At 54.1% G+C, this 20000-nt stretch overlaps 11 non-coding genes and 5 pseudogenes across 11 annotated transcripts; all 16 read right to left on the reverse strand.

Moving 5' to 3' along the window:
• Positions 1 to 292: 292 nt before the first annotated feature.
• LOC140585780 (U5 spliceosomal RNA) lies at positions 293 to 406 on the reverse strand. The gene has a single exon (XR_011987718.1). It is a non-coding gene; the product is annotated as a U5 spliceosomal RNA (small nuclear RNA).
• A 439-nt stretch (positions 407 to 845) lies between these two features.
• On the reverse strand, positions 846 to 1058 carry LOC140586034 (U2 spliceosomal RNA; annotated as a pseudogene).
• Positions 1059 to 7076: 6018 nt separating this feature from the next.
• Positions 7077 to 7190, reverse strand: LOC140585781 (U5 spliceosomal RNA). The gene has a single exon (XR_011987719.1). It is a non-coding gene; the product is annotated as a U5 spliceosomal RNA (small nuclear RNA).
• A 433-nt stretch (positions 7191 to 7623) lies between these two features.
• On the reverse strand, positions 7624 to 7815 carry LOC140585968 (U2 spliceosomal RNA). Its single transcript, XR_011987905.1, has one exon. It is a non-coding gene; the product is annotated as a U2 spliceosomal RNA (small nuclear RNA).
• Positions 7816 to 8010: 195 nt separating this feature from the next.
• LOC140585783 (U5 spliceosomal RNA) lies at positions 8011 to 8124 on the reverse strand. The gene has a single exon (XR_011987721.1). It is a non-coding gene; the product is annotated as a U5 spliceosomal RNA (small nuclear RNA).
• Positions 8125 to 8558: 434 nt separating this feature from the next.
• LOC140586057 (U2 spliceosomal RNA) lies at positions 8559 to 8794 on the reverse strand (annotated as a pseudogene).
• Positions 8795 to 10761: 1967 nt separating this feature from the next.
• LOC140585784 (U5 spliceosomal RNA) lies at positions 10762 to 10875 on the reverse strand. The gene has a single exon (XR_011987722.1). It is a non-coding gene; the product is annotated as a U5 spliceosomal RNA (small nuclear RNA).
• Positions 10876 to 11309: 434 nt separating this feature from the next.
• LOC140586058 (U2 spliceosomal RNA) lies at positions 11310 to 11545 on the reverse strand (annotated as a pseudogene).
• A 1967-nt stretch (positions 11546 to 13512) lies between these two features.
• On the reverse strand, positions 13513 to 13626 carry LOC140585785 (U5 spliceosomal RNA). Its single transcript, XR_011987723.1, has one exon. It is a non-coding gene; the product is annotated as a U5 spliceosomal RNA (small nuclear RNA).
• Positions 13627 to 14061: 435 nt separating this feature from the next.
• LOC140585984 (U2 spliceosomal RNA) lies at positions 14062 to 14253 on the reverse strand. Its single transcript, XR_011987921.1, has one exon. It is a non-coding gene; the product is annotated as a U2 spliceosomal RNA (small nuclear RNA).
• A 195-nt stretch (positions 14254 to 14448) lies between these two features.
• Positions 14449 to 14562, reverse strand: LOC140585786 (U5 spliceosomal RNA). The gene has a single exon (XR_011987724.1). It is a non-coding gene; the product is annotated as a U5 spliceosomal RNA (small nuclear RNA).
• A 430-nt stretch (positions 14563 to 14992) lies between these two features.
• On the reverse strand, positions 14993 to 15227 carry LOC140586050 (U2 spliceosomal RNA; annotated as a pseudogene).
• Positions 15228 to 17194: 1967 nt separating this feature from the next.
• On the reverse strand, positions 17195 to 17308 carry LOC140585787 (U5 spliceosomal RNA). Its single transcript, XR_011987725.1, has one exon. It is a non-coding gene; the product is annotated as a U5 spliceosomal RNA (small nuclear RNA).
• A 439-nt stretch (positions 17309 to 17747) lies between these two features.
• On the reverse strand, positions 17748 to 17939 carry LOC140585995 (U2 spliceosomal RNA). Its single transcript, XR_011987931.1, has one exon. It is a non-coding gene; the product is annotated as a U2 spliceosomal RNA (small nuclear RNA).
• Positions 17940 to 18134: 195 nt separating this feature from the next.
• Positions 18135 to 18248, reverse strand: LOC140585788 (U5 spliceosomal RNA). Its single transcript, XR_011987726.1, has one exon. It is a non-coding gene; the product is annotated as a U5 spliceosomal RNA (small nuclear RNA).
• A 434-nt stretch (positions 18249 to 18682) lies between these two features.
• On the reverse strand, positions 18683 to 18918 carry LOC140586059 (U2 spliceosomal RNA; annotated as a pseudogene).
• Positions 18919 to 20000: the final 1082 nt, after the last annotated feature.

Below are 20000 nucleotides of genomic sequence, written 5' to 3' on the forward strand. Positions count from 1 at the left end.
CACGCTTTAGGTTCGCTGTTGCCTCCACTAAAAACCTGGCAATAAAAATCCCTCCAAAAAGCAGCACTTGATCTTAGCCAAAAGGCCGAGAAGCGATACCCACAAATTGCGCCCCGCCGGGCGCCGGCATGCGGGATGCCGACGGAGCTGGCGCGGCTCAGCCCTCACCAGCCCCTCTGGCAGGTGTCGCCCGGCGAGTCCACGCGTGATCCAGGGAGACCACAGCCGCGCCACCGGGCACCTAACGCCAGCCGCTAAGCCGGGCCCAGTCTTCCTTTGACAGCAGCAGTGCAGCTCTGCTTGGGCAGAGCCTCCAAAAATACCATGAACTCATCGCTATCCCTCTCCACGGAAATCTTTAGTAAAAGGCGAAAGATTTATACGGGATGAAGAGAGACCCGAGTCGATATGGGGCCGCCGCCAAGCCCGTCGCCGTTAGCCGGGCCTGCGTGACGCCCCCGCTCGGAGTAGAATGCCCAGGGGCGTCGCAGCCGCCGTCCTCGGGGCCCCGACTCCTCCCTGTCCTCCTGTCCTCTCAAAAGACAGCAATCATTTTAACAAACATGAGGGGAAATTCAAAAGGCAAAGATGACATCATGCCTTACCTCAGCGCAGCTGTCCACCGCACAAACAGTGTGTCACCTTCCTTTAAAAAAAAAAAAAAAAAAAAAAAAAAAAAGAAAAACGGCGGGAAACGGGGGCCACGCACAGACAGGGCCCCCCCCCTCACAGCACTCAGTCTATTAGTCACTCACTCACTCACTCACTCACTCACTCACTCACTCACTCAGTCAGTCAGTCAGTCAGTCAGTCAGTCAGTTCTGCCTTTCGACAACAGGGGGCAGTAGAGGTGCACCATTCCCGGAAGCACTGCAATACCGGGTCGATGCGTGGAGCGGACGGGGCAAGCCCCACTTCCGGCTCCCTGTTCCAAAAATCCGTTTAATATGTGGTCCCCTCCATGGGGGACATATCAGATATTAAACTGATAAGAACAGATTTTTTTTTTTTTCCAATACTTTATTTAACAGTTCTGCACACACATTAACACAAACAATTTAAGACATTGAATAAAAACCACACTTTTAAAACATGGCATTGTCAACACGGAATATTAAAACAACCTCTTCCTGCAAAAACAGTACTCATCATAAAGCAACATAACATCAATGTAAAAGGTTGAAATTTTCCAAGTTATACACATCAATGCCTGTACAACCAAACGTTAATAATATATATTAAAATAGAATTAAACAAGCAAAATATGCAGAACTATATATAAACAATACAATCAACAATTAAAATTACAAACAAATAACCTTTAATTACATTGATATGGCCATTTATACAAATAAAATGTCACCTCAAATGCAAGTCATTAAAAAGTTAAAACCTTAAAAGAGGAACAGACCCGCAGACCTCAAACTTCAACCACAAGGGTCGGGTTAAAACAGGGTTATATACCATCCTCACACACATAAAATCTGTGACTTCGGGCATAAAATACGGTTAATCACAAACACAAAGCACATCAAACAAGTTAAAATGTTAATAAATAATGTTAATATTAATAAACACGTGCTAAAAGTGATCAACCAGTAGTGCACAATAAGTTCTGTACATGCAATTATTTTAAAAAATAAATAAATAAATATTTGAAATACAACACACGCACAAAAACCAAGCACACTTACCTAAAACCCAAAGTACCTTCTGTGTGCTCCAGAAAGGTGCGTCATGTCCACCCTGTAGAATGGAGCGTCACCACCTAAACAACACGGGGCTAAAGCCAAAAGAGGCCCTTCCACCTCTCCTTGGCCTCGTGATAGCCCCGCTGGATGACGTCAGTCTCCATCCTGAAACCCAAGTCGGCCCGGATTTTACGGAATACCCCTTGTGCCTCCAGATGAACCCCTCTGCGGATGAGCGCGGTCCTGGCATTCCACAGCTCTCGCTTGGTAATGCTGACCAGCAGCCACATCCAGGGGCCGAAGGGGTTATGGAGCTTGGGGTCCCACCCCTTCAACACCTTGTCGTAGGTCAGACCGGGCTGCGGGTCCACACGTCCACACAGGCCCGCTACCAACCCCCAAACTCTCTGTGCATGCCCACAGTCCCAAAACACGTGCCTGATGGTCTCATCCTCGCTGCACTCGGGCCTCGGGCAGCGGGGGTGTCTGGTCAGCTTATGCCTATGTAAGACGTCCCTGACTGGCAGCTTACCATGAAGGCACTGCCAGTTCAGGTCCTGCAGCCTGTGATCCAAACCCTTAGGCTGGATTCTCGCCCATGTGCCTTCCTCCAGGCCCAGCATGGCCCGAGTATCCCTATGACCAAGCAAAGCCCTGTAAAGCGCTCTATGCTTGGTCAAGGCCTCTGTCTTGACACCTGCCGGAAAAGACTTACTCCACTTGACAGCGTGGCTGTAGTGGGCCGGCAGGGTCTCAGCCTTGGGGCCGAGGTTGGTCCACGACGCCACCAGACGTCTCATGGGGAGAGCCAGCCACAGACGCACAAAGTGCTGATGGGGGTGCTCGAGGGGAGCTGCCAGGCGCGCGCAGAGCTGCGAGAAGAACAGGCAGTCAAGCTTGAGAGGAAAATCAATAACATCCCTCCCCCCACTGTCCTTTCCGAGATACATCACTTCCCTACGCACGTACTCATACCTGCCCCCCCAGACGAGGTTAAAAACGTCCTTCGTCAGGCCTCTGCGCATGAAGCGGGGCAAAGGGTACACATGTGCAAGGTAGAGCAGGGTGGGAAGAATATCCACTTTTAAGGCTAAGACCTTACCTTGGAAGGACAGGGACCTGGACTTCCACAGTCCGATCTTCCGCCTGGCGATCGCCAACCGCTCCTCCCAGTTCAAACGGGCGGCACCATCCGAAAGGAAGTTGACCCCCAACACTTTGAGAGGTCCGTCACAGAGGGTGAGACCCCCTGCGACGCCCTCCCTCGCCTTCCAGCTGCCGAAATACTTGGCCACCGACTTACTGAGGTTGAGCGTCGCGCCGGAGGCCCTACCGAACGCATGAACAAGGCTCATGGCATGACCGAGAGACTGATCAGAGCAGACGAAAAGGGTGGTGTCGTCTGCGTACTGGGTCAGTTTAACAGTTTTCCCCCGACTTCCTGGGATAAGAAGGCCATCGACCCCGGGGTGGGCGCGAATGGCGCACGCCAGTGGCTCTATATAGAGCGCGTAGAGGAGGGGGGAGAGGGGACATCCCTGCCTCACTCCACTCAGCTGGGGCACCAAGTCACTCAGGAAGCCATTGATAACAACATGGCTCCCAACTTCGTTATACAAAGTGTGTAACCACCCCAGGTAATTGGGTCCAAAGCCAAACTTACCCAATACTTGAAACAGGAAGCGGTGATCTACCCGGTCGAAGGCTTTCTCCTGGTCCAAGCTGACCAGCAGGAGAGGGAGGTTCCTGTCCTCCACCCAGGCGATGGCGTCGCGGATGAGATGGAGGTTCCACGTCGCCGATCGACCCGGTACTCCACACGTCTGATCGCTGTGAACCAGATGAGCCATGGCCTTCTTCAGGCGTTCTGTAAGGGTCTTTGCGATGAGCTTTGTGTCTACACAAAGCATGGTCAGGGGCCTCCAGTTGCCAAGGTCGGCACGATCACCCTTCTTGTGCAACAAAGAAAGAACCCCTGACCTCATGCTCCTAGTGAGCAAACCCCGGCGCTGAACGTCCTCTACAACCTGCAGTAATTCCGGCCCGAGGACATCCCAAAAGGTGGAATAAAATTCCACCGGGAGCCCATCAAGGCCCGGTACCTTGCGGCGGTTCATCTTGCCAAGCACTGCGGTCAGCTCGGCCAAGGTGATGGGGGCTTCTAAGCCGTCACGAATGTCACTGGGAAGGCAAGGTGAGATGTTGTCTAGGAACCGCTCCCCTGCAACCGGGTCCGTGTCCCTAACCTTAAAAAGATTGTGATAAAACAATTTAGCAACCTCCAGCATGTCTGATGTTGTTGTTACCGTATCGCCGTTTAAGGCCCGGAGAGAGTCAAAGGTCTTCTCCTCCCGGGCTTCCCTGGCTCTCTGGAAAAAATGAGTATTGCACTTTTCATTGTTTTCCAAAAAGAACATTCTGTCGCGGAGCATTTGGGCCGAGGCAGCCTGTGCATGCAGGCGCCTCAGCTCACCCTTTATATCAAGCAGTCGCTCGTGGTCGATGGTGCCCCCGCTGTTGTGAGCGGCGTATTCATCCCGCAACCTTCTCTCCAGCTGCAGAATGGAGAATTTCTTCTCCATCCTGCGCTGCTTGCTGTACTGCATGGAGAAGGTTCGGATCCTATCCTTCACACTCTCCCACCATTCGGCCACGGAGGGGAAGGTAGGCTTGTCCTTCTGCCACTCGGAGAAGTGATCTAAAAAAAGGTGTCTAAAATCGCTCTCCTCCAGGATCTGCAGGTTCATTTTCCAATAGCCACCCCCATATTCAGGGGCGTCTATGGAAACAGTGGCCTCCACTGCCAAGTGGTCAGTGGGCCACTGTGGGGAGAGGGACACCTTTTTAAAAACAACGGGGGGTGAGGCTAAAATATAGTCGATGCGACTGCTGGCTCCGCGACTATTGTGCCAGGTGAAGCCCGGCATGCTGGGGTTGCATATCTTAAAACCATCAACAAGTTTAAAGGAACGAATAAAATGGCGAAAGTGCCCAGAGCTGACATCCTGTCTACCCTCCAACGAGATGTTAAAGTCCCCTCCTAAAATCAAGTGTCGATCTGTGACACAGAACGGGGACAACTCTTCAAAGAGAGTTATACGGGACGAGGCCTCCACTGGAGCGTAGACACATATGGCCCGGAGGCGCTGTCCCCTCCATGTGGCGTCCACCCCCAAAACCCTACCTTGAAGAACGGTAAACGATCTTACTTCTTCAAAGGCGCGGTCGCCAAAAAGGATCCCGACGCCTGAGGAGTGGACACCACCTACGCTCCAGTAGGATCTACCCCTCTTCCATTGTCGTGAAAAGAGAGCCTCGTCCCGCTGGTCCCGGAGGTGGACTTCCTGCAGAAAACAAATGCTGAAGGGAGAAGATGCCAGCTGATTAAAAACAGATGTGCGCTTTAAAACGTTCCTCAAACCCCTGACATTCAAGGTGACAATATTAAAATTGGCCATGAAATGTTAAAAAGGTAAAATACAATTACAAACAACACACTAAAATAATAAAAGCCAGCCATTAAAAACAATACCGCATTACTGCCCCCCCTCCTCAGTCAAACCCAAAAGGCCCCCCAGTTCCAGCCCCCCCAGGTACTCCTGTTCATTTGCTTTGTCCTGCACACTGCTGTACTCCTGGGGGGGCGCAGGGGACTGTCCCAAGTCCCACACCAGATGGGGGGCCCCCAATGTCGGGGAGGGGGGACTCTCTCGGCCTTGGTCCCCGGCCGCCACTGCTGGCAAGGTGGCAGCCGGAGGGCTGGATGCGTCGGGTTGTGCCTCCCTTCTGCTCTTCTTCCTCCTCCGGGGGGATGCACCGCTCTTTCTCCTCCTGCTGCTGACACCTGGAGCCAGGACTGGAGACCCCTCCTGCATTGCAGTCGCTGTCGCTGGGGCCTCCTCCACCTCGGCCAGGGCATCTCCTCCTGCCCCCGCCGCCGACTGCTCCTGCCCGGACGTGGGGGCTTGCGCTCCCCCACCACTCTCCTTGCCGACAGCTCTGCTGCCTAACAGAGCGTCGGCGTATGACGTTTTCCGTTGGGGGCAGGAACGAGCCAGATGGTCCTCACCGTTGCAGTGGATGCAGCGACGGGGGCCCTTGCAGTCCCTGGCCATGTGCCCCGGCTCCAGGCAGTTACGGCAGCGCAGGTTGGCGCATCCCTCCAGAGTGTGTCCGAAGCTGTGACACTGTCGGCAGAAGGGAGGCTGTCCGGAATAAAACAAGTAAGCCTTATTGCCCTGTACATTAAAATAGGCTGGGGGATGACTAAAACCGCCCGCGCCATTAGCGTCCGGGCGCAGGCGGGCCTGGAACTGGCGTCGTCCAGTCCAGATCCCCAGCTCATCCCGAATATCCTTGTGGCCAGGAAGGAGGTCCACATACTTGTTCAGGAACTGGCGGACGGCCTCGGCGGTGATATGAGGATTGAAACAATGTACAGTTATCACTCGCTTGTCGGGCCACCACAGCGGCTCGATGGTATACTGACCCAGGAGAGGGTACTGGGCCCTCTCCTTGCTCCGCTCCAGGACCTTGGAGTAACTCTCGTCGGTGGACAGGGTGACCTCGAAGAACTGGTGAGGTCCATTCCGCTGCACACAGAGGATGTCCTCCATGCGGAGGCCCAGCTCCCCGAAGGCCACCTCCCGGATGAAGGCCAGGCGGTCAGGGAAGGTGCCCACCTCCCCTTCAGCCCTCCAGCAGAACCGGGCGGTATTACGCAGGCCACCGCCTGCTACCAGCCACGGCCCGCTGAAGGGCTTCCTCGCAGCACCGCCGGCCGTCGCCATCCGGGATGGTCCACCGACGTCGTTCCTGGAGCAGAGTCCTCCTGCCGCCGTGGTCCCGACGTCCGCCGTGGTCCTGCCGCCGTCCGCCAATCCGGGATGAGCCGAGGAATGCTAAACTATTAAAAACACCTAAGAAATAAAAACACCAGTTCACCCAACAGGGCGGCGGGCAGGCCACCAGCCACTGCGGGATCCCCAGCCTAATAAAAACGAAAATAAAAGCAGGGATAAAAGGCTAAAAGGAAGGCACGGGTCGCCCCGTGGCAGCGGCGGTCAAGCCACCTACTGGTCACGCATTAGGGTCACCGTGCCTTCCTCTAAAAAACCCGACGCAGTCCTTTAAAAGCGATAAAAAGAGCGTAAAATCCACTTGATCTTAGCCAAAAGGCCGAGAAGCGATACCCACAAATTGCGCCCCGCCGGGCGCCGGCATGCGGGATGCCGACGGAGCTGGCGCGGCTCAGCCCTCACCAGCCCCTCTGGCAGGTGTCGCCCGGCGAGTCCACGCGTGATCCAGGGAGACCACAGCCGCGCCACCGGGCACCTAACGCCAGCCGCTAAGCCGGGCCCAGTCTTCCTTTGACAGCAGCAGTGCAGCTCTGCTTGGGCAGAGCCTCCAAAAATACCATGAACTCATCGCTATCCCTCTCCACGGAAATCTTTAGTAAAAGGCGAAAGATTTATACGGGATGAAGAGAGACCCGAGTCGATATGGGGCCGCCGCCAAGCCCGTCGCCGTTAGCCGGGCCTGCGTGACGCCCCCGCTCGGAGTAGAATGCCCAGGGGCGTCGCAGCCGCCGTCCTCGGGGCCCCGACTCCTCCCTGTCCTCCTGTCCTCTCAAAAGACAGCAATCATTTTAACAAACATGAGGGGAAATTCAAAAGGCAAAGATGACATCATGCCTTACCTCAGCGCAGCTGTCCACCGCACAAACAGTGTGTCACCTTCCTTTAAAAAAAAAAAAAAAAAAAAAAAGAAAAACGGCGGGAAACGGGGGCCACGCACAGACAGGGCCCCCCCCCTCACAGCACTCAGTCTATTAGTCACTCACTCACTCACTCACTCACTCACTCACTCACTCACTCAGTCAGTCAGTCAGTCAGTCAGTCAGTCAGTTCTGCCTTTCGACAACAGGGGGCAGTAGAGGTGCACCATTCCCGGAAGCACTGCAATACCGGGTCGATGCGTGGAGCGGACGGGGCAAGCCCCACTTCCGGCTCCCTGTTCCAAAAATCCGTTTAATATGTGGTCCCCTCCATGGGGGACGTATCAGATATTAAACTGATAAGAACAGATACTACACTTGATCTTAGCCAAAAGGCCGAGAAGCGATACCCACAAATTGCGCCCCGCCGGGCGCCGGCATGCGGGATGCCGACGGAGCTGGCGCGGCTCAGCCCTCACCAGCCCCTCTGGCAGGTGTCGCCCGGCGAGTCCACGCGTGATCCAGGGAGACCACAGCCGCGCCACCGGGCACCTAACGCCAGCCGCTAAGCCGGGCCCAGTCTTCCTTTGACAGCAGCAGTGCAGCTCTGCTTGGGCAGAGCCTCCAAAAATACCATGAACTCATCGCTATCCCTCTCCACGGAAATCTTTAGTAAAAGGCGAAAGATTTATACGGGATGAAGAGAGACCCGAGTCGATATGGGGCCGCCGCCAAGCCCGTCGCCGTTAGCCGGGCCTGCGTGACGCCCCCGCTCGGAGTAGAATGCCCAGGGGCGTCGCAGCCGCCGTCCTCGGGGCCCCGACTCCTCCCTGTCCTCCTGTCCTCTCAAAAGACAGCAATCATTTTAACAAACATGAGGGGAAATTCAAAAGGCAAAGATGACATCATGCCTTACCTCAGCGCAGCTGTCCACCGCACAAACAGTGTGTCACCTTCCTTTAAAAAAAAAAAAAAAAAAAAAAAAAAAAGAAAAACGGCGGGAAACGGGGGCCACGCACAGACAGGGCCCCCCCCCTCACAGCACTCAGTCTATTAGTCACTCACTCACTCACTCACTCACTCACTCACTCACTCAGTCAGTCAGTCAGTCAGTCAGTCAGTCAGTTCTGCCTTTCAACAACAGGGGGCAGTAGAGGTGCACCATTCCCGGAAGCACTGCAATACCGGGTCGATGCGTGGAGCGGACGGGGCAAGCCCCACTTCCGGCTCCCTGTTCCAAAAATCCGTTTAATATGTGGTCCCCTCCATGGGGGACGTATCAGATATTAAACTGATAAGAACAGATTTTTTTTTTTTTTTTTTTTTTTTTTTATTCATCTTTAATCAACATTTCTGCATACAATCTAAAACCAACACATAAAACTATAAAGACATTTATCACACTACCCATAATAAACTAACTTCAACACTAAAAGAAATACACATATAAATCACACTCATAACCTATTCAATCATAAAACAACAACATATATAACACGTATTATAAAACAATCATATAATACCACATACATAAAACTTCTAAAATACTTCAAACCTACAACACCATTACAACACACGTTAAAACAGTATTAAATACATAAATACAGCAGAAATCCTAAAATCTTTAAAAAGGTAAAACATTATCATCATCAATAATATCCCCATTAAAACTAAGGTCTCCCCCCGACTCAGCAGCGACTAAAAAGGAGCGATCATTGGCAAAGTCCTGCTGCCCTGCATAAAAACGTCTCTCTTGGGGGGAGACCAAAACACTTTGCAAATCTATCTGTTCTATGGGGAAGATCGCTTCTCGGCCTAAAGCAGTGTCCTCGTTCCTCCGGGCCTTCTTCCTCCTCCTGCTTTGGACAAACCTGGAGGGAGAGGTTGCGCGCTTTTCAGCCACGGCCAATGGACCCTTACCTGGGGACTCCACAGAAGCACTGGAGGCCGTGGACTCCCCATCGGCACTGGCGAAGGGCTGATCCTCGGTGTTCTCAGCTCCCCTCTCGGCTCCCCCGTGCATCTCAGCGCAGCCCGGCAGTGCCTGCTGTCGGGCCCCGTCCACAGCCGAACCCCGAGCAACGGCGTCGGCCCAGGACGGTTTGCGCTGAGGGCAGCTCCGAGCCAGATGGTCCTCACCTCTGCACAGGTTACACCGGAGGGGGCCCTTGCAGTCCTTCGCCAGGTGACCGACGTCCAGGCATCTCCAGCACTTCATGGTGGTACAGGAGTCCGCGGTGTGGCCCAGGCCGTGGCACAAGCGGCAGGAGGAGGGTTGCCCGGAGTAAAAAAGGTAGCCCTTGCAACGACCTATAATAAAATAAGCAGGTGGGTGGCTATACCCGTCAGGGGAGCTAGCGTCGGGGCGCAGGCACACCCGGAACTGCCTGCGCCCAGTCCAGACACCCAGCTGGTCTCTCACGTCCCTGTGCCCAGGGACCACGTCGACAAACCTGCCCAGGAAGGCCGCCACCGCTTCAGCTGGAACGAAGGGGTCCAGGACGTGGACGGTGATCACTCTCCGATCCAGCTTCCACAGTGGCTCCACGTCGTAGTGCATCCGGCGAAGCTCTTTCTCCAAGCAGCTGCATGCAGCCAACATCTTCTTGTAGCCTTCTTCCGTGGTACAAGTCACATAAAAGAAGGCTGAAGACTGGTTGCGCTGCACACAGATGATGTCTTCCATAGTGAGTCCCAGGAGGCCGAAGAGCACCTCCCGGATGAAGGCCAGTCTCTCCGGGAAACTCTCCGGTTCCTCCTGGTGGGTCCACCTGAAGGCTGCTGTATGCCGGATGACTACGACGGTCCTGTGTGGGCTCCCGGACATCCTGGCGATGGTGGGCAAGAGAGTCCTCGGGAGCCGGGCAGGGAGTCGACGTGTCCCAGCTGGGTGCCTAAACTAATAAAAACTGGAAATAAAACCCCAAGCTCACCCTGCGGGAACGGCGGTCAAGCCACCCGAACCTGCACGTTAGGCTTGCAAGGGCTACCCAAAATAAAAAAAGCGCTAAAAGGAGACAACAGCTAGCCCCGTGGCAGCGGCGGTCAAGCCACCTGCTGGTCACGCTTTAGGTTCGCTGTTGCCTCCACTAAAAACCTGGCAATAAAAATCCCTCCAAAAAGCAGCACTTGATCTTAGCCAAAAGGCCGAGAAGCGATACCCACAAATTGCGCCCCGCCGGGCGCCGGCATGCGGGATGCCGACGGAGCTGGCGCGGCTCAGCCCTCACCAGCCCCTCTGGCAGGTGTCGCCCGGCGAGTCCACGCGTGATCCAGGGAGACCACAGCCGCGCCACCGGGCACCTAACGCCAGCCGCTAAGCCGGGCCCAGTCTTCCTTTGACAGCAGCAGTGCAGCTCTGCTTGGGCAGAGCCTCCAAAAATACCATGAACTCATCGCTATCCCTCTCCACGGAAATCTTTAGTAAAAGGCGAAAGATTTATACGGGATGAAGAGAGACCCGAGTCGATATGGGGCCGCCGCCAAGCCCGTCGCCGTTAGCCGGGCCTGCGTGACGCCCCCGCTCGGAGTAGAATGCCCAGGGGCGTCGCAGCCGCCGTCCTCGGGGCCCCGACTCCTCCCTGTCCTCCTGTCCTCTCAAAAGACAGCAATCATTTTAACAAACATGAGGGGAAATTCAAAAGGCAAAGATGACATCATGCCTTACCTCAGCGCAGCTGTCCACCGCACAAACAGTGTGTCACCTTCCTTTAAAAAAAAAAAAAAAAAAAAAAAAAAAAGAAAAACGGCGGGAAACGGGGGCCACGCACAGACAGGGCCCCCCCCCTCACAGCACTCAGTCTATTAGTCACTCACTCACTCACTCACTCACTCACTCACTCACTCAGTCAGTCAGTCAGTCAGTCAGTCAGTCAGTTCTGCCTTTCAACAACAGGGGGCAGTAGAGGTGCACCATTCCCGGAAGCACTGCAATACCGGGTCGATGCGTGGAGCGGACGGGGCAAGCCCCACTTCCGGCTCCCTGTTCCAAAAATCCGTTTAATATGTGGTCCCCTCCATGGGGGACGTATCAGATATTAAACTGATAAGAACAGATTTTTTTTTTTTTTTTTTTTTTTTTTTATTCATCTTTAATCAACATTTCTGCATACAATCTAAAACCAACACATAAAACTATAAAGACATTTATCACACTACCCATAATAAACTAACTTCAACACTAAAAGAAATACACATATAAATCACACTCATAACCTATTCAATCATAAAACAACAACATATATAACACGTATTATAAAACAATCATATAATACCACATACATAAAACTTCTAAAATACTTCAAACCTACAACACCATTACAACACACGTTAAAACAGTATTAAATACATAAATACAGCAGAAATCCTAAAATCTTTAAAAAGGTAAAACATTATCATCATCAATAATATCCCCATTAAAACTAAGGTCTCCCCCCGACTCAGCAGCGACTAAAAAGGAGCGATCATTGGCAAAGTCCTGCTGCCCTGCATAAAAACGTCTCTCTTGGGGGGAGACCAAAACACTTTGCAAATCTATCTGTTCTATGGGGAAGATCGCTTCTCGGCCTAAAGCAGTGTCCTCGTTCCTCCGGGCCTTCTTCCTCCTCCTGCTTTGGACAAACCTGGAGGGAGAGGTTGCGCGCTTTTCAGCCACGGCCAATGGACCCTTACCTGGGGACTCCACAGAAGCACTGGAGGCCGTGGACTCCCCATCGGCACTGGCGAAGGGCTGATCCTCGGTGTTCTCAGCTCCCCTCTCGGCTCCCCCGTGCATCTCAGCGCAGCCCGGCAGTGCCTGCTGTCGGGCCCCGTCCACAGCCGAACCCCGAGCAACGGCGTCGGCCCAGGACGGTTTGCGCTGAGGGCAGCTCCGAGCCAGATGGTCCTCACCTCTGCACAGGTTACACCGGAGGGGGCCCTTGCAGTCCTTCGCCAGGTGACCGACGTCCAGGCATCTCCAGCACTTCATGGTGGTACAGGAGTCCGCGGTGTGGCCCAGGCCGTGGCACAAGCGGCAGGAGGAGGGTTGCCCGGAGTAAAAAAGGTAGCCCTTGCAACGACCTATAATAAAATAAGCAGGTGGGTGGCTATACCCGTCAGGGGAGCTAGCGTCGGGGCGCAGGCACACCCGGAACTGCCTGCGCCCAGTCCAGACACCCAGCTGGTCTCTCACGTCCCTGTGCCCAGGGACCACGTCGACAAACCTGCCCAGGAAGGCCGCCACCGCTTCAGCTGGAACGAAGGGGTCCAGGACGTGGACGGTGATCACTCTCCGATCCAGCTTCCACAGTGGCTCCACGTCGTAGTGCATCCGGCGAAGCTCTTTCTCCAAGCAGCTGCATGCAGCCAACATCTTCTTGTAGCCTTCTTCCGTGGTACAAGTCACATAAAAGAAGGCTGAAGACTGGTTGCGCTGCACACAGATGATGTCTTCCATAGTGAGTCCCAGGAGGCCGAAGAGCACCTCCCGGATGAAGGCCAGTCTCTCCGGGAAACTCTCCGGTTCCTCCTGGTGGGTCCACCTGAAGGCTGCTGTATGCCGGATGACTACGACGGTCCTGTGTGGGCTCCCGGACATCCTGGCGATGGTGGGCAAGAGAGTCCTCGGGAGCCGGGCAGGGAGTCGACGTGTCCCAGCTGGGTGCCTAAACTAATAAAAACTGGAAATAAAACCCCAAGCTCACCCTGCGGGAACGGCGGTCAAGCCACCCGAACCTGCACGTTAGGCTTGCAAGGGCTACCCAAAATAAAAAAAGCGCTAAAAGGAGACAACAGCTAGCCCCGTGGCAGCGGCGGTCAAGCCACCTGCTGGTCACGCTTTAGGTTCGCTGTTGCCTCCACTAAAAACCTGGCAATAAAAATCCCTCCAAAAAGCAGCACTTGATCTTAGCCAAAAGGCCGAGAAGCGATACCCACAAATTGCGCCCCGCCGGGCGCCGGCATGCGGGATGCCGACGGAGCTGGCGCGGCTCAGCCCTCACCAGCCCCTCTGGCAGGTGTCGCCCGGCGAGTCCACGCGTGATCCAGGGAGACCACAGCCGCGCCACCGGGCACCTAACGCCAGCCGCTAAGCCGGGCCCAGTCTTCCTTTGACAGCAGCAGTGCAGCTCTGCTTGGGCAGAGCCTCCAAAAATACCATGAACTCATCGCTATCCCTCTCCACGGAAATCTTTAGTAAAAGGCGAAAGATTTATACGGGATGAAGAGAGACCCGAGTCGATATGGGGCCGCCGCCAAGCCCGTCGCCGTTAGCCGGGCCTGCGTGACGCCCCCGCTCGGAGTAGAATGCCCAGGGGCGTCGCAGCCGCCGTCCTCGGGGCCCCGACTCCTCCCTGTCCTCCTGTCCTCTCAAAAGACAGCAATCATTTTAACAAACATGAGGGGAAATTCAAAAGGCAAAGATGACATCATGCCTTACCTCAGCGCAGCTGTCCACCGCACAAACAGTGTGTCACCTTCCTTTAAAAAAAAAAAAAAAAAAAAAAAAAAAAAGAAAAACGGCGGGAAACGGGGGCCACGCACAGACAGGGCCCCCCCCCTCACAGCACTCAGTCTATTAGTCACTCACTCACTCACTCACTCACTCACTCACTCACTCAGTCAGTCAGTCAGTCAGTCAGTCAGTCAGTTCTGCCTTTCGACAACAGGGGGCAGTAGAGGTGCACCATTCCCGGAAGCACTGCAATACCGGGTCGATGCGTGGAGCGGACGGGGCAAGCCCCACTTCCGGCTCCCTGTTCCAAAAATCCGTTTAATATGTGGTCCCCTCCATGGGGGACATATCAGATATTAAACTGATAAGAACAGATACTACACTTGATCTTAGCCAAAAGGCCGAGAAGCGATACCCACAAATTGCGCCCCGCCGGGCGCCGGCATGCGGGATGCCGACGGAGCTGGCGCGGCTCAGCCCTCACCAGCCCCTCTGGCAGGTGTCGCCCGGCGAGTCCACGCGTGATCCAGGGAGACCACAGCCGCGCCACCGGGCACCTAACGCCAGCCGCTAAGCCGGGCCCAGTCTTCCTTTGACAGCAGCAGTGCAGCTCTGCTTGGGCAGAGCCTCCAAAAATACCATGAACTCATCGCTATCCCTCTCCACGGAAATCTTTAGTAAAAGGCGAAAGATTTATACGGGATGAAGAGAGACCCGAGTCGATATGGGGCCGCCGCCAAGCCCGTCGCCGTTAGCCGGGCCTGCGTGACGCCCCCGCTCGGAGTAGAATGCCCAGGGGCGTCGCAGCCGCCGTCCTCGGGGCCCCGACTCCTCCCTGTCCTCCTGTCCTCTCAAAAGACAGCAATCATTTTAACAAACATGAGGGGAAATTCAAAAGGCAAAGATGACATCATGCCTTACCTCAGCGCAGCTGTCCACCGCACAAACAGTGTGTCACCTTCCTTTAAAAAAAAAAAAAAAAAAAAAAAAAAAAGAAAAACGGCGGGAAACGGGGGCCACGCACAGACAGGGCCCCCCCCCTCACAGCACTCAGTCTATTAGTCACTCACTCACTCACTCACTCACTCACTCACTCAGTCAGTCAGTCAGTCAGTCAGTCAGTCAGTTCTGCCTTTCAACAACAGGGGGCAGTAGAGGTGCACCATTCCCGGAAGCACTGCAATACCGGGTCGATGCGTGGAGCGGACGGGGCAAGCCCCACTTCCGGCTCCCTGTTCCAAAAATCCGTTTAATATGTGGTCCCCTCCATGGGGGACGTATCAGATATTAAACTGATAAGAACAGATTTTTTTTTTTTTTTTTTTTTTTTTTATTCATCTTTAATCAACATTTCTGCATACAATCTAAAACCAACACATAAAACTATAAAGACATTTATCACACTACCCATAATAAACTAACTTCAACACTAAAAGAAATACACATATAAATCACACTCATAACCTATTCAATCATAAAACAACAACATATATAACACGTATTATAAAACAATCATATAATACCACATACATAAAACTTCTAAAATACTTCAAACCTACAACACCATTACAACACACGTTAAAACAGTATTAAATACATAAATACAGCAGAAATCCTAAAATCTTTAAAAAGGTAAAACATTATCATCATCAATAATATCCCCATTAAAACTAAGGTCTCCCCCCGACTCAGCAGCGACTAAAAAGGAGCGATCATTGGCAAAGTCCTGCTGCCCTGCATAAAAACGTCTCTCTTGGGGGGAGACCAAAACACTTTGCAAATCTATCTGTTCTATGGGGAAGATCGCTTCTCGGCCTAAAGCAGTGTCCTCGTTCCTCCGGGCCTTCTTCCTCCTCCTGCTTTGGACAAACCTGGAGGGAGAGGTTGCGCGCTTTTCAGCCACGGCCAATGGACCCTTACCTGGGGACTCCACAGAAGCACTGGAGGCCGTGGACTCCCCATCGGCACTGGCGAAGGGCTGATCCTCGGTGTTCTCAGCTCCCCTCTCGGCTCCCCCGTGCATCTCAGCGCAGCCCGGCAGTGCCTGCTGTCGGGCCCCGTCCACAGCCGAACCCCGAGCAACGGCGTCGGCCCAGGACGGTTTGCGCTGAGGGCAGCTCCGAGCCAGATGGTCCTCACCTCTGCACAGGTTACACCGGAGGGGGCCCTTGCAGTCCTTCGCCAGGTGACCGACGTCCAGGCATCTCCAGCACTTCATGGTGGTACAGGAGTCCGCGGTGTGGCCCAGGCCGTGGCACAAGCGGCAGGAGGAGGGTTGCCCGGAGTAAAAAAGGTAGCCCTTGCAACGACCTATAATAAAATAAGCAGGTGGGTGGCTATACCCGTCAGGGGAGCTAGCGTCGGGGCGCAGGCACACCCGGAACTGCCTGCGCCCAGTCCAGACACCCAGCTGGTCTCTCACGTCCCTGTGCCCAGGGACCACGTCGACAAACCTGCCCAGGAAGGCCGCCACCGCTTCAGCTGGAACGAAGGGGTCCAGGACGTGGACGGTGATCACTCTCCGATCCAGCTTCCACAGTGGCTCCACGTCGTAGTGCATCCGGCGAAGCTCTTTCTCCAAGCAGCTGCATGCAGCCAACATCTTCTTGTAGCCTTCTTCCGTGGTACAAGTCACATAAAAGAAGGCTGAAGACTGGTTGCGCTGCACACAGATGATGTCTTCCATAGTGAGTCCCAGGAGGCCGAAGAGCACCTCCCGGATGAAGGCCAGTCTCTCCGGGAAACTCTCCGGTTCCTCCTGGTGGGTCCACCTGAAGGCTGCTGTATGCCGGATGACTACGACGGTCCTGTGTGGGCTCCCGGACATCCTGGCGATGGTGGGCAAGAGAGTCCTCGGGAGCCGGGCAGGGAGTCGACGTGTCCCAGCTGGGTGCCTAAACTAATAAAAACTGGAAATAAAACCCCAAGCTCACCCTGCGGGAACGGCGGTCAAGCCACCCGAACCTGCACGTTAGGCTTGCAAGGGCTACCCAAAATAAAAAAAGCGCTAAAAGGAGACAACAGCTAGCCCCGTGGCAGCGGCGGTCAAGCCACCTGCTGGTCACGCTTTAGGTTCGCTGTTGCCTCCACTAAAAACCTGGCAATAAAAATCCCTCCAAAAAGCAGCACTTGATCTTAGCCAAAAGGCCGAGAAGCGATACCCACAAATTGCGCCCCGCCGGGCGCCGGCATGCGGGATGCCGACGGAGCTGGCGCGGCTCAGCCCTCACCAGCCCCTCTGGCAGGTGTCGCCCGGCGAGTCCACGCGTGATCCAGGGAGACCACAGCCGCGCCACCGGGCACCTAACGCCAGCCGCTAAGCCGGGCCCAGTCTTCCTTTGACAGCAGCAGTGCAGCTCTGCTTGGGCAGAGCCTCCAAAAATACCATGAACTCATCGCTATCCCTCTCCACGGAAATCTTTAGTAAAAGGCGAAAGATTTATACGGGATGAAGAGAGACCCGAGTCGATATGGGGCCGCCGCCAAGCCCGTCGCCGTTAGCCGGGCCTGCGTGACGCCCCCGCTCGGAGTAGAATGCCCAGGGGCGTCGCAGCCGCCGTCCTCGGGGCCCCGACTCCTCCCTGTCCTCCTGTCCTCTCAAAAGACAGCAATCATTTTAACAAACATGAGGGGAAATTCAAAAGGCAAAGATGACATCATGCCTTACCTCAGCGCAGCTGTCCACCGCACAAACAGTGTGTCACCTTCCTTTAAAAAAAAAAAAAAAAAAAAAAAAAAAAAGAAAAACGGCGGGAAACGGGGGCCACGCACAGACAGGGCCCCCCCCCTCACAGCACTCAGTCTATTAGTCACTCACTCACTCACTCACTCACTCACTCACTCACTCACTCAGTCAGTCAGTCAGTCAGTCAGTCAGTCAGTTCTGCCTTTCGACAACAGGGGGCAGTAGAGGTGCACCATTCCCGGAAGCACTGCAATACCGGGTCGATGCGTGGAGCGGACGGGGCAAGCCCCACTTCCGGCTCCCTGTTCCAAAAATCCGTTTAATATGTGGTCCCCTCCATGGGGGACATATCAGATATTAAACTGATAAGAACAGATACTACACTTGATCTTAGCCAAAAGGCCGAGAAGCGATACCCACAAATTGCGCCCCGCCGGGCGCCGGCATGCGGGATGCCGACGGAGCTGGCGCGGCTCAGCCCTCACCAGCCCCTCTGGCAGGTGTCGCCCGGCGAGTCCACGCGTGATCCAGGGAGACCACAGCCGCGCCACCGGGCACCTAACGCCAGCCGCTAAGCCGGGCCCAGTCTTCCTTTGACAGCAGCAGTGCAGCTCTGCTTGGGCAGAGCCTCCAAAAATACCATGAACTCATCGCTATCCCTCTCCACGGAAATCTTTAGTAAAAGGCGAAAGATTTATACGGGATGAAGAGAGACCCGAGTCGATATGGGGCCGCCGCCAAGCCCGTCGCCGTTAGCCGGGCCTGCGTGACGCCCCCGCTCGGAGTAGAATGCCCAGGGGCGTCGCAGCCGCCGTCCTCGGGGCCCCGACTCCTCCCTGTCCTCCTGTCCTCTCAAAAGACAGCAATCATTTTAACAAACATGAGGGGAAATTCAAAAGGCAAAGATGACATCATGCCTTACCTCAGCGCAGCTGTCCACCGCACAAACAGTGTGTCACCTTCCTTTAAAAAAAAAAAAAAAAAAAAAAAAAAAAGAAAAACGGCGGGAAACGGGGGCCACGCACAGACAGGGCCCCCCCCCTCACAGCACTCAGTCTATTAGTCACTCACTCACTCACTCACTCACTCACTCACTCACTCAGTCAGTCAGTCAGTCAGTCAGTCAGTCAGTTCTGCCTTTCAACAACAGGGGGCAGTAGAGGTGCACCATTCCCGGAAGCACTGCAATACCGGGTCGATGCGTGGAGCGGACGGGGCAAGCCCCACTTCCGGCTCCCTGTTCCAAAAATCCGTTTAATATGTGGTCCCCTCCATGGGGGACGTATCAGATATTAAACTGATAAGAACAGATTTTTTTTTTTTTTTTTTTTTTTTTTTATTCATCTTTAATCAACATTTCTGCATACAATCTAAAACCAACACATAAAACTATAAAGACATTTATCACACTACCCATAATAAACTAACTTCAACACTAAAAGAAATACACATATAAATCACACTCATAACCTATTCAATCATAAAACAACAACATATATAACACGTATTATAAAACAATCATATAATACCACATACATAAAACTTCTAAAATACTTCAAACCTACAACACCATTACAACACACGTTAAAACAGTATTAAATACATAAATACAGCAGAAATCCTAAAATCTTTAAAAAGGTAAAACATTATCATCATCAATAATATCCCCATTAAAACTAAGGTCTCCCCCCGACTCAGCAGCGACTAAAAAGGAGCGATCATTGGCAAAGTCCTGCTGCCCTGCATAAAAACGTCTCTCTTGGGGGGAGACCAAAACACTTTGCAAATCTATCTGTTCTATGGGGAAGATCGCTTCTCGGCCTAAAGCAGTGTCCTCGTTCCTCCGGGCCTTCTTCCTCCTCCTGCTTTGGACAAACCTGGAGGGAGAGGTTGCGCGCTTTTCAGCCACGGCCAATGGACCCTTACCTGGGGACTCCACAGAAGCACTGGAGGCCGTGGACTCCCCATCGGCACTGGCGAAGGGCTGATCCTCGGTGTTCTCAGCTCCCCTCTCGGCTCCCCCGTGCATCTCAGCGCAGCCCGGCAGTGCCTGCTGTCGGGCCCCGTCCACAGCCGAACCCCGAGCAACGGCGTCGGCCCAGGACGGTTTGCGCTGAGGGCAGCTCCGAGCCAGATGGTCCTCACCTCTGCACAGGTTACACCGGAGGGGGCCCTTGCAGTCCTTCGCCAGGTGACCGACGTCCAGGCATCTCCAGCACTTCATGGTGGTACAGGAGTCCGCGGTGTGGCCCAGGCCGTGGCACAAGCGGCAGGAGGAGGGTTGCCCGGAGTAAAAAAGGTAGCCCTTGCAACGACCTATAATAAAATAAGCAGGTGGGTGGCTATACCCGTCAGGGGAGCTAGCGTCGGGGCGCAGGCACACCCGGAACTGCCTGCGCCCAGTCCAGACACCCAGCTGGTCTCTCACGTCCCTGTGCCCAGGGACCACGTCGACAAACCTGCCCAGGAAGGCCG

Source organism: Paramormyrops kingsleyae, unplaced genomic scaffold (assembly GCF_048594095.1).
Source record: "Paramormyrops kingsleyae isolate MSU_618 unplaced genomic scaffold, PKINGS_0.4 ups35, whole genome shotgun sequence".
Classification (NCBI taxonomy): Eukaryota; Metazoa; Chordata; class Actinopteri; order Osteoglossiformes; family Mormyridae; genus Paramormyrops; species Paramormyrops kingsleyae.